The sequence below is a fragment of the Macrobrachium rosenbergii genome, chromosome 5 (genome assembly GCF_040412425.1).
Source record: "Macrobrachium rosenbergii isolate ZJJX-2024 chromosome 5, ASM4041242v1, whole genome shotgun sequence".
Classification (NCBI taxonomy): domain Eukaryota; kingdom Metazoa; phylum Arthropoda; class Malacostraca; order Decapoda; family Palaemonidae; genus Macrobrachium; species Macrobrachium rosenbergii.
In genome coordinates, this window is record NC_089745.1 from 33,910,730 (window position 1) to 33,923,318 (window position 12,589).

Below are 12,589 nucleotides of genomic sequence, written 5' to 3' on the forward strand. Positions count from 1 at the left end.
AATAGTAATAATAACTTGAACGGTAAGTAGTTCATCTACAAACCATAGCTATTAACGTGGGTTCTGAGCCAGTTCCTATGACCCACAGCGCAAACTTGAGCAGACAAGGAAAGACAAGACAACCATGTTCTTAGGAAAAAGTTGTGTACAATAAGCCATGTAACAAATAATCGCCTTCACTACAGATAATGCTGTTCTACAAGACCATATTCACATGTTCAATGGAAGTTTGTGTGGGAGATTGCTATTTAAGATATAATGCATCATGAAGGTAATATTTCTGTTCTTCTGTCTCAGTGCTTCGCGATTAAGTGAATAATTTCACCGTAGTTTTATTCTCAATAGGAAGTGAAAGAGACGAAGAGAGAGAGAGAGAGAGAGAGAGAGAGAGAGAGAGAGAGAGAGAGAGAGAGACAGAGAGAGAGAGAGAATCTCAGGCTAGGAATTGATTCCAGAGGATTAACAAACTTAACTCGGCTTCTCTTAACAAGAAAGTGTTCTTGCACAAGGAGGTATTAGGTTTCAAAAGCAAAATAATCATCTCTCGAAGAGATTTTGTTCCGTTTTATGATCTTGCTCTTTTCGCAGCGAAAGGTTAAAGGGGATAACAGTTTCCCGTAGACATCACATTTCCATTTTACATGCGCTTACATATCCCGGTACCTATAATTTTTACACAAGATCAAATTGTTGAGGGTGTTTCAGGATTATTAACCAGACGGTGTCTGTGTTGGTTGGTCAGAGTCCAGAGGTCAATATCGGGCCCGTATACCCTTGAACACCTCTGTTGCGGGCTGCCTTTGGACAAGGGTCCGTATTGGCACAAAGTCGGCTTATTCTGAGCAGAACCTCTTTTAACATTTTACTAAAATAAAAAAATTTTATACATGATTGACATTTTAAACAGACTGTAGGATATACATTTCTTTTGCTTAATTCAGTTTTTTTTCAAGTCTCTCTTTTAGAAAGAACGGCAAACATCAAGTAAGAGAACTTTTTGTCCTGTTGCCTTATGAAATAACTAAGTAGCTGACGTTAGAATAATTCTCAGCAGAACTGGACTATTAATGTTCTTGACCTAGTTCGAGTGACTCCTTTTCATGGCATGTGACCCTGAAAACATGACCGTGAAAGCACAAAGGGTCAAATAAAAACGAATTAAACATTCTTGTTTTTAATATGTTAATATGTTTAATATGTTAAAGAGTTCAAAGATAACAGCAGATAACTGCAGCAATCTTGATACTGCGAATTGCAGTTTATTTGAGATGGTTTCCTTCTCGTCTGTTGGTTAGCAGAGTCCAGAGATTCCCATCAGCCTCTTAACCCCTTTAATATATTAGCCCATTTACGGGCTGCCTTATGGAAAAGACCTGTATTTGGAAATGGGAAATGGAGCACGGCGGAAAGGAGAATGGGGCAGACTCACCTGCTGTTAATGTTGAAGTTTTTATTTTTGTCGTCAGAGAAAGTTCGTGCGTAGGCATAATAACGCAGGCTTTCTTTCAAATTGACTGCTCCAAAATGAAATCGCCGTTCAGACTTTCTAAAACTGAATTATTTCATTAAATATTTCGTGCGAAAATCAAAGAAAACGTTAACATGCGGATTAACAGCGGTAATCCATATGCAGTAATTTGCATGTGTAACCATTTGAATACATGTATACGTTTGTATATATTAATTGCAAATTTGTCTATATTCTTATGCGTTTGCGTGTGTGTGCGTGAGCGCTTACATGCATAGGTTAATTACATCGTGTTCTTGGTATTAATTTTTTTCACTGCCTGATTTTCTAAGCAAGTGACCGCTCATTGATCAGGTGATCGCGTGTCGTCCGTCTCGCTTTCAGATACTGCTTTTCCTCTCCTTTCTGCTTATTCATTCTGTTTGGATTTCGCGGTCTTATTGTGACCCATTTTCACTCCCACTAAACATTAAATTTGTGGTCCAACGGAAGTTCCGTTAGTAATCATTGGAGTGTGGGCCAATGGTTTCGAGCATTTATAAGAGGCCGTTGACCAGGTCAGTGCTGTTAAACTTGGCTGGTCAACTGACCAAATTCTAAGATATATATAAATATATATATATATATATATATATATATATATATATATATATATATATATATATAAATATATATATATGTATATATATATATATATATATATATATATATATATATATATATATATATATATATATATATATATATATATATATATATGTATATATATATACACATATGTATAATATTTATTCATTCAATACATTTCTAGTTTGGGACAGAAATTTGAATACACTTTTGGGAGGATTGCCTGTCTCTTTAACCGCCCAGTTTGGAATCTCATACTTAACTTTACTTATTTACTTTATTTTTTTAAGGTAAGTGATTTCTTTGTTCAAATAAGTACAATCTAGTTCATTTCAGATTCGGCATTCTAGTATCATTTATTGTTCTGCTTTATCTAATTTTCATTGTTATTGTGATTTCTGTTGTTGTTCAATTAAGCTGACGTCATAACAACACGGACTCTTGTTTAATGAGTAGCATGAGAGGTAACTGTATGAATTTTAGAGTAGTAAACCATCCGTCGTCAATACCACTTTGTTCCACCCTGAAAGCCTCGTCATCCATTGTCTTTTCAGTAACCTCTCCTTCCCTTCTCCCTTCTCAGACAGTCTGTCTTTCCTCGCCCTAAAATAGCTCTCCCATATGCAGCGTTAGCCTATGGCAACGGCAACCCATTATTTCTAACCATTGAAGAAGATGGCATCGCTCCCCTTACGTATTTGGAGGACCATCGATGGCTGCTGATTCATGATTAGGGAACGGGGATTTTGTTCCGAGAGAGAGAGAGAGAGAGAGAGAGAGAGAGAGAGAGAGAGAGAGAGAGAGAGAGAATTCATTGGGATAATATTTCAAAGCTAAGATGATCATCCTGAGCTGCAGCCTATAAAGTATGTGTAAGTTATCCATCAAAGAGGTATAAAAATCCTTTACGTCATTACTGACAGGCATCAGACAGAGTTTTCCCGAAATTAATAGTGTTAGCGGATACCCCTTTGCAGTGAATATTTTCGAAAGCAACTCTCAGGCGTATTTTCTCTTTCGCCATGACTCGGATTACCTCAGAGGAGAAGAGAAGAAGAAGAAGAAGAATAAGAAGGAAAAAGAAGAAGAAAACATTTACCTAGCGTAAACAGTTTCAAGTCTGGAAGAGTTTATCGGTCGGTGGGAAATCTGAGGAAGTGTGAAGACCTACATTGCGAGTTAAGTGGTTTACGAGGCCAAGTTGTTGGGAACCCCTGTGCATGCCTTCATGAGGGCTCTTTGACAAAAACATCTACTGTAGCGCTGTCTCAAGAGATCGCCCCGTGCCATGGAAAGAGGGAAGTGCCCCGGAACCCTTCATGTTTGATCAAAACGACGCTAAAATCATAAAATTCTTTATTCCTTTATTCTACATCGAATTTGCGGTAAATTAATAAAAATAACGCTTATTCTTAAAATGTGCTGAATTCGTAATATAGCTTTGATTTCTTCACTTTCTTGGGAAAACAAATTGCGCCGAGAATCATTAAAAAGTTTTGATACCTTAATTTTATCGACAAGAATTTTTTTTAACATAATTCAAGGTCTGAATTCTGTCAAAACACAACCAAACATCATCTACAGTTCTTCCACAGTTCTAAAGGTTTTTATTTTACATTCTTTTAAATATCAGCTTCTCTGTCATCTCTTGTGATGTGTGTAGATTATTACTGAGCGGCTTTAGTAGGCACAGGCATCTATAGGCAGAATGAAGGAATAAAGCAAAATATATCAAACTTCCATGCCTTCATACGCCTCAACAATCGGTAATTGATAATTAGCATAAAAGCTTGACGCTGCATTGATCCAATGCGATGTGCCAACTGTATATTTGCGAGATCATTTACTTCCTGCGAGGTTGATTTATTAAGCTGATTATGTTATTTATTTACTTCATTTACTGCTATTGCCACTATTCGATTATTTCATCATATAGTTATATATTTAATCATCATCATCTTTACTATTCTAATTATTAAGTTTTCGCCTTCGTTTAGTTAAGTTTCATGAACATCATCATGCCATCATTGCCATTATCAGCGTTATCTTCCGTATTTCGCATATTCACTTACATTTCATCATCATAGCCATCGTTAACATCATACCCCTGGCAATTACAGGTCAGAAAAATGATTTACAAGACTCCGTAGGTATCTCATTCGGAGCGTTATTTGAGACGAGCTGATCTGAGCCGCGACGTTATGAGCCATTACGCCAAGACATTAATTACCATTTTCACGTTAAAGTCAACCAGTAATCTATTTTTTTTTTTTTCGTGTTGGGGGTTGGGGGCGGGCTTCGGAATAGGGTACCCCTTCTACCAGTAGTAGGAAATTTGGTTATAATTCCACTGTATACGAGAGGCTTTCTCGAAGAATTTGGTTTGTTTGTTTGTTTGTTTCTGTCTTGGGAGATTCAAGTAGGACTTGGTAAATTATGATATCCATCCTGTACAGCAGAAGGTCAACGATTCCTGTATCGCTTGGACTATTTCGGTCTCTGCTGGTTGGGCAGAATCCGGAGTGCCAAACCAGACCTCCTTTCACGTTTTAAGTCGTAAATAAAATTATCGTTGTTAGGCAGTTTCGCTCCGGATTCGCAACGCGCGGCCGAAAAAAATTCCATTTAGTGGAAGTATTCGTAACATGTTTAGAAAAAGCCACTCTGCACGGACAACCAAAGACTAGCGTTGGAGAAACAAAAACTGACGGGTACGGTTACTCGCCAAAAGATGTCTCGAAGGCGCCGGAATTGAAATGAACTCGATATGAAGTGCGAGAATGCGTGAAACGAACGGACGGACACACACAGACAGACGTGTTACGGTTTAGAACGGGCCAAGAGAACAACTGAACTATTATGCAGGTGAAAAATGGGAGAAAGGAGTTGGCGGGTACAGTAACACACTTGGGGCAAGGGTTCAAAACTGTTTCTCTCCTTCCAACTCAAACCTGTGGAGTTTCCACGTTGTTTCTTTTCTCTGGGCTCTCTGTAACATTGCCGCATTTGACAGACGTATCAATCAGTTCCACTCTGGTTAAAAGACAAATCCGCTCTATTTGAGTGACTGATTTGTTTATTTCATTTGGCGTCAAAACGACCACGATCTTCGACGTCATATTTTCATTTCGTGTTGTCGAACTTTTTCCCTGTTAGACCTGGTCTTCTTGAAGGAATTTGGCTCCCCGTCTTTTTTGGTCTTTCACAAAACGGGAAAATTATGCCAAACAGGCAGGAGAGGGATTTGACCATGAGCTCATCCGCTTATCTGTGGTCAAAGTCTTAATGACAGACAGACGACGAATTTGACTATGAGCTGATCTGCTCATCTGTATTCTTCCTCCAGCCAGATCGAAGCTTCGCGCACGCGACGGAAGCCTCTTAGCATGAAAGGGAACCTCTCGAAAGTGTGGTGTTCACTCTTAGTTTGTGACGGCAAAAACTCCCAAACTAAAAGTTTGACGTTTCTTGTTCGTAACGATCATCTCACTCCCCCGTTTCCCCCACCTTTTTTCTTCCCTTTCTTATCATAACAATCTTCCGTAGATTTCCCACGTCTAGTTTCCTCCTTAGTTTCCTCTTTACTATTTTTTTATCGGGGAATTTTTTGCTCCATTTTTTCCTTGGCGCATCCTGGCGCCCATCATCAAGGCCTAGTAGCCTGTTGGCAGCTTGGCAGAAGAGGAGTGTCAGGATGGGTGGCACAAGAGGCTATAAATAAGCAGGATGAAACAAGGCCTGGAACACCTCCTATTTCATGTTATGAGAGAGAGAGAGAGAGAGAGAGAGAGAGAGAGAGAGAGAGAGAGAGAGAGAACTCCATACTATCCTGTTTGACATAAAACCAAATCAGTTCTTTGGGGAGTTTGACACAAGCACTCGGAATAGCCGACAGTAAAAAAGTTACTGCTATCTATTCCATGCTTATAATGATATATACATCATTTTTGTCGTTCGTAATAATTTGTTGGTCAAAATAAAAACTCTCAAGGACAAAGAAGAATGTAGCTTTTTGTTATTTCAAGATTCTTAAATTACTTTGACAAAGCTGATACCTCCGGGACTAAATACCTCTATTCATACGCTAACCATTCATTACAATTAGGTGGCTACGAAACCCTTTTCTTGACCCCAGCAGACGTTGTTACCTATATGCATTGCGAAATATTGGTAGGACCCGGGATGGGGGCAAACAACGGACATAACAAACGATCGGGGAGCACTGCACCATTTATCCTAGGTGCCCATTTTGGATATATGTATATATATATATATATATATATATATATATATATATATAAATATATATAAATAAATATATATATATATATATATATATATATATATATATATATATATATATATATAATCTACATATCTACATATATTTGTGTGCAATATCAGCTTTTACTTGAAAATCTTTTTAAAATTTTGAATGTCTGTACAGAAAATGATGTTCCTGATTAGTTAGTTGACTTTAATGAGTCTCCGATAGGACGGAAATTAGACATTGGACTAACAACCTCATTCTGAAATGCATTGAGAAAGTGTGTGGTAAGGTAATATATATATATATATATATATATATATATATATATATATATATATATATATATATATATATATATATATTATATATATGTATATATATATATATATATATACATATATATATATATATTATATATATATATATATATATATATATATATATATATATATATATATATATATATATATATATATATATATATATATATATATAGCTGTATACACACATATTTATATGTATATATGTATGTCTGTATGTATGTATGTATGTATATGCGGATGTATATTTTGGGAAAAGTAGCTTCATGTTATATTAATTAAATCTTTGTTAGTACTCTTGCATGCTGCAATATTTGTTATTGATATTCGTTATTCGTTGCGTATAAATATTCCCACTGATTTTAATTAAAAAGACGAGTATGCCCATTCATGGGTTGTAAAATGTTTCCATCATTAATAATGCAGCTATTAAATAAACAAGACGAGTTAATTTTCGTCCACATTTTAATAATATTTCAACGATTTCTTCCGGCCTCTGTTTTACTCTTTTCGTCTTCGTGGAGGCAGACGGTCAGGCAAAGAGCAAGACAGAGAGAGAGAGAGAGAGAGAGAGAGAGAGAGAGAGAGAGAGAGAGAGAGAGAGAGAGAGAGAGCTAGCTTCCAATACTCTACAGGGCCATCCAAGTTGTTTAGTCTGAGGGGCCACTCTTGAAAAACAAAAAGTCATGCGGGCCACCTGTATGTATGTATGTATGTATATATGTGTATATGTATATATATGTGTATATATAATTATATATATATATATGTATATATATATTACTCAGAATTTAGGAATAAGAAATTGATAGGGACTTATTTCAGAGAAAAATCTAATTTTTTTCATACATATAAAAAATAACATACTTTTTCTTATTTTTCTCTATCGGGCCACTTTTGGCCCACGGGCACGGGGTTGGACGGCCCTAGAATATTCTCATGGCATTACGTGTAGCGGGAAAAATATTATGCTTTTACAATTCATCGATAAACTTTGTTGTTATGGCGCCAGTTTGATATAAACTTATCAGTCAGAGAACAGAATATGTACTAATCTTTGAACTCACTTCTACCTATATGCATAATATCTACTGACTAAATGACGCATTATGATAATTTTTTGCAAATTCGTAATGTTTCTTGTTGTAATAACCATGAAAGTACTTAGTACGACGTTTGATTAATTATTTTTTCTTTCTTTTCACATCTAATGAGTTTTGACTACCTGTGATGAAGAGCATAATTTGATGTCAGTTCTCTAACTATTCTAATGCGTTTATGAAAAAGGAATATTTTCATACGTTCAACTTGGAGCACGTTCCAGATATTAAAACATTTATATGTATTGTCTTTATATTTATTATACTCTTTGCATTATTATTATCAGTTTTTCTGGTCTCATTTCGAAGCTTTTGGTGTTCGCACCAGACTCCTAATGCTGCAAACTTTAGAATCCCTTTGATGCTTAGCCACGAATACACCCCGAGAATAATTATAGTGTCTGTGCTTACCCATAGTAAACGTGTTCCGATAAGCATATGTATGGCACTGCCGTGAAAACCATTACATGAAAACGATTGAAAATTACAGGTTATTTCCTGTAATATCAACTTTTATTCCCGTTTAAAATTGCTTTAATTTGTTACGAGGAAGTTAAAGCTGAACAGGGACATGGTGCAAAGTTATCTACTGTGATCATTCAGAAATAAAGGAGATATTTGATTTTGCTCCTTCAGTTCCTGATTATGCTAAGAGTATCGTTATTTTTGTTTTAATAATACAGTTGTTTTGACATACGCACACACATATACACACACACACACATACATATATATATATATATATATATATATATATATATATATATATATATATATATATATATATATATATATATATATAAAATGTGTGTGTGTATGTTAAAATATTTATATATATATATATATATATATATATATATATATATATATATATATATATATATATATATATATATTTATAAATACCTACCTATATATATGTATATACATATGATTAATCCTCTCCTGCTAAAAAAGAAAAAACCGATCCCACACAAAGAAATCTTCCTCTGGCTCTCGCAATCTGCCGTAACGAACTAGGGAAATTAACTGTCAAGAAAAACCGAAAGGAATATTCACTTGAATTTTCGGAGAGAGAGAGAGAGAGAGAGAGAGAGAGAGAGAGAGAGAGAGAGAGAGAGAGCGTATCTGGACCTTAAGCCGTAGCCAGAATTAAGTTCGGAAATAAAAAAAAGCGGAATTATTCAGCAGCCAGTGGCTTTATTACAGTTTTGAGTTTTTTTTATAGTTCTGTATTTCCTTTATTTGACTGGATAAAGTAATACTGGTTATGGTTAGAGACAAGCATTTCGGATATTAAAGGTTTCTTTTTGTTTTGACAGGTAATGTTTGTTCACTGTACTAGTTCGCAGATGCTCGTATCTTGTGAAGATGATTCATAAATCTTAGAGCCCAGCATATCTCAGTTATGTCATTTTTTGAATGAAATTCCGGTAAATTGATCAGTCCTTTGTTTCAGTAACGTCATATGCCGTTATCTCCGTTCTCATGGGAGACAAAGTTAAGTATACCTTAGTTTTACCAGACCACTGAGATGATTAACAGCTCTCCTAGGGCTGCCCAGAAGGATTAGACTTACTTTACGTGGCTAAGAACCCCAATTGGTTACTTAGCAACGGGACCTACAGCTTATAGTGGAATCCGAACCACATTATAGCGAGAAATGAATTTCTATCACCAGAAATAAATTCCTCTAATTCTTCATTAGCCGGCCGGAGACTCGAACTCGGGCCTAGCGAGTGCTAGCCCACAACTCTACCGACTCTCCCAGCGAGGAACTTCTCATGGGAGACAGGGATATAGATTTGCACTTACCCAGGATTCACTTAAATTTCTCATACGGTGCACTGTAGGCATTAGGAAACATTGTTTGCAGCATCCCTTCGACCCACCCGTGCACCCACTTTTTGACGTTTGACATTATCGCCATTCACGCTTCCTTTCTTCAGTCTAGCGCTCCACCTCCTTAACTATTACTTCTTAGTGGAACTGTGGCGTTTTCGCCCAGTTCCACCTTTTGATCCCTGTGCTTCATCTCCTTTATTTTCTGGACCTCTGTATCTTGCTGTCCAACCACTGCGACTCCCTCCTTCCTTTCTTTAGCTTTGAATGGACGAAAGTGGCCTGTTGCTAGACTTGACGGTCTAAATTTCGTAAATCAAATCAGTCAGTTCCATCTGAGTGTTTAAGTGGTTCTTTCCCTGAACTCATCAATGGCTTGAGACTTCTATGAACTCCACTCTGATGAAGTGTAAGTCAAAATAAATAGACCTGCGGCTTTATTGAATGGCAACACGCCTGCCAAATTCAATACTAAATGTCTATGATACTTCAGAGGGTGCTGTTAATCTCCTTAGATAAGGAACTTCTTTTTTTATTGTGCCTGTTAAAGATATCTTGTATGTTGCTGAAATGTCAGTTTTATAGCTCCTAGGAATGAAATGTTTTGATTAGAAATTCGCAGTTACCTGCGTAATTTACAGTATTTAAGAAATTCACTCTTTACAAGGAGGTCTACATACATTCGGGCTTTTACTTTATAAAGGTATTGCTTCACAGTGGTGAGAGAGAGAGAGAGAGAGAGAGAGAGAGAGAGAGAGAGAGAGAGAGAGAGAGAGAGAGAGAGAGAGGGCTTTCCATAAGCTCCAGTTAGTTAAAAGAACTCTCGATGCTCGCTCTCAGTGATATTCGAAGCAAGTTGTTAAATCAACTTTCACTTTTTATATAGCCAAAATTGACATGACTAGACACATAATGGCAAGATTAGACTTAAAATCGTATGGATGACAGAGCCAGTGCACTTTTCTGAATCAAATTATCAGTAACAAGTAAAAAATGCGCCTAAGTTTCTTCGGTGCAATAGAGTTTTCTGTACAGCGTATAATGCTGTATGAAACTCTCAGCCGCGGCCAATGAAACTTTCAACCACAGCCCGGTGGTGGCCTGTGTTGTTGGTACCTAAAGCAGTGCCAGATGCACGATCATGGCTAACTTTAATCTAAATAAAATAAAAAACCTCTGAGGCTAGAGGGCTGCAATTTGATATATGTGATGACTGGAGGGTGGATGATCATCATACCAATTTGTAGCCCTCTATCTTCAGTAGTTTTTAAGATCCGAGGACGGACAGACAAAGCCATCTCAATAGTTTTCTCTTACAGAAAACTAAAAACGTCAAGACGTGGACCACAACTCTTTTCAACACTATTAGACTTTGGAAATAAAGAGAGATGCAGCATTTACAGAACAGTTTTGTAAACTGCTAAGCATCATGTAATGAAAGCGGCCAAAGCCGCGCGTGACAAGATTAGAAATTTGAGGTCTTCTTCCGGCTAATCAAAAGTCTTAGAGGCTACAAAGATCACCCAAATTCTCGGAAGATTGCGGCCATATTTAGAGATGAGTGAGACAAGGTGGAAGATTACTTGTCCTCCTTTCTTTGCGGATGTCATTTTTGACTCCACAAAAATGGGAAAGGCTTCATAAAAATATAAAGAAAGACTCCACAAAAATGAGAAAAAACTCCACAACAATAGAGAAAACAATATTCCACGGGAATGCAAAAAAAAGACCTAAAAAAAAAGGACTGCGCAAAAGTAAATCAACTCCCGCAAAAATGAAAAGAAAGAACTCCGCAAAATAAGAAAGAAACTCCACGAAAATGAAAAAATTAACTCCACTAAAATGGAAAAAGCTCAACAAAAATGGGAAAAAGATTTCACAAAAATGAAAAAACTCAAAAATTGAAAAATTGAATAAGCTAGGTAAAAATGCTTTCATATTTTTAATAAGAAATGAACCAATAGGCACTAAAAAACGTTTAATTGGTTGAATATATTCCCAAAAAACGCACACAAAAAAAATAACCGGAGTGAAGGGGATTGACAAAAAAACAAAAAAAAAAAAGAAATGTCCTAGTTCTCTGATACATCACCTAACAACCCCCACCCCAAAAACCCCTCCCCAACCCAAGAAACCGTTTGGGTGCACAAAAGAGTCCGAAAGCAAACCCTAAAATCGGTTTCTGTAAAATTCCCTGATTAGTTCTACTCGAAATCATTGAGTCAACGGAACGCGAAAGACAAATTGCTTTAATTTCCAGGGACAGTTTTAATGGTATTGATTTCACACGCTCGCCGTTCCATAAATTCCTTCAAAAAATGAAATTCTTTAATGAAAATAAACTTCCCTTAATGAAAAGTTACGGTTACAGGCGCCAATTGGATTTATTCTAATGGAATTCGTAGGGGAATAAAAAACTTCGGAAAAATTGGTAACGCAGAAAAAGAATATACAAATATACCCGAGCGTTTATAAATTCAAATACATTATTCATTATGAAAAGACTCGTACAGATTCCACGTTTCTGCTTTTTTTTTTTTTTCAATGTAAATTTTTCCAAATATTTTTGCGGTCAGGCCGACTTTGTCTGGAAATATCTTTGGTTCCAACAAGATTTCCTTTTGCCCTGTTTGGCTCTGTAGAGATTTCATCGGGCCGGGAAATTCGCCACGTGGAGTTTTGTTTGCATTAGTTTAGGGGATATATATGTTTTATTTGAAAGGTCCATGGTCCAAGAGAGAAAGAGAGAGAGAGAGAGAGAGAGAGAGAGAGAATCAAATTTAATATTAAAACGAAATAAACAGAGGCAGAGCAAATCGCAACGACTGCAAATGAAAATCGCTTTGAATTTCAGTTAGAAAAGAATGATTTTAATTCCTTTTCAAAAAGACAGGAAGAATGATGCATACGAAATCCTCAAAGGGGATAAGGGAGAGAGAGAGAGAGAGAGAGAGAGAGAGAG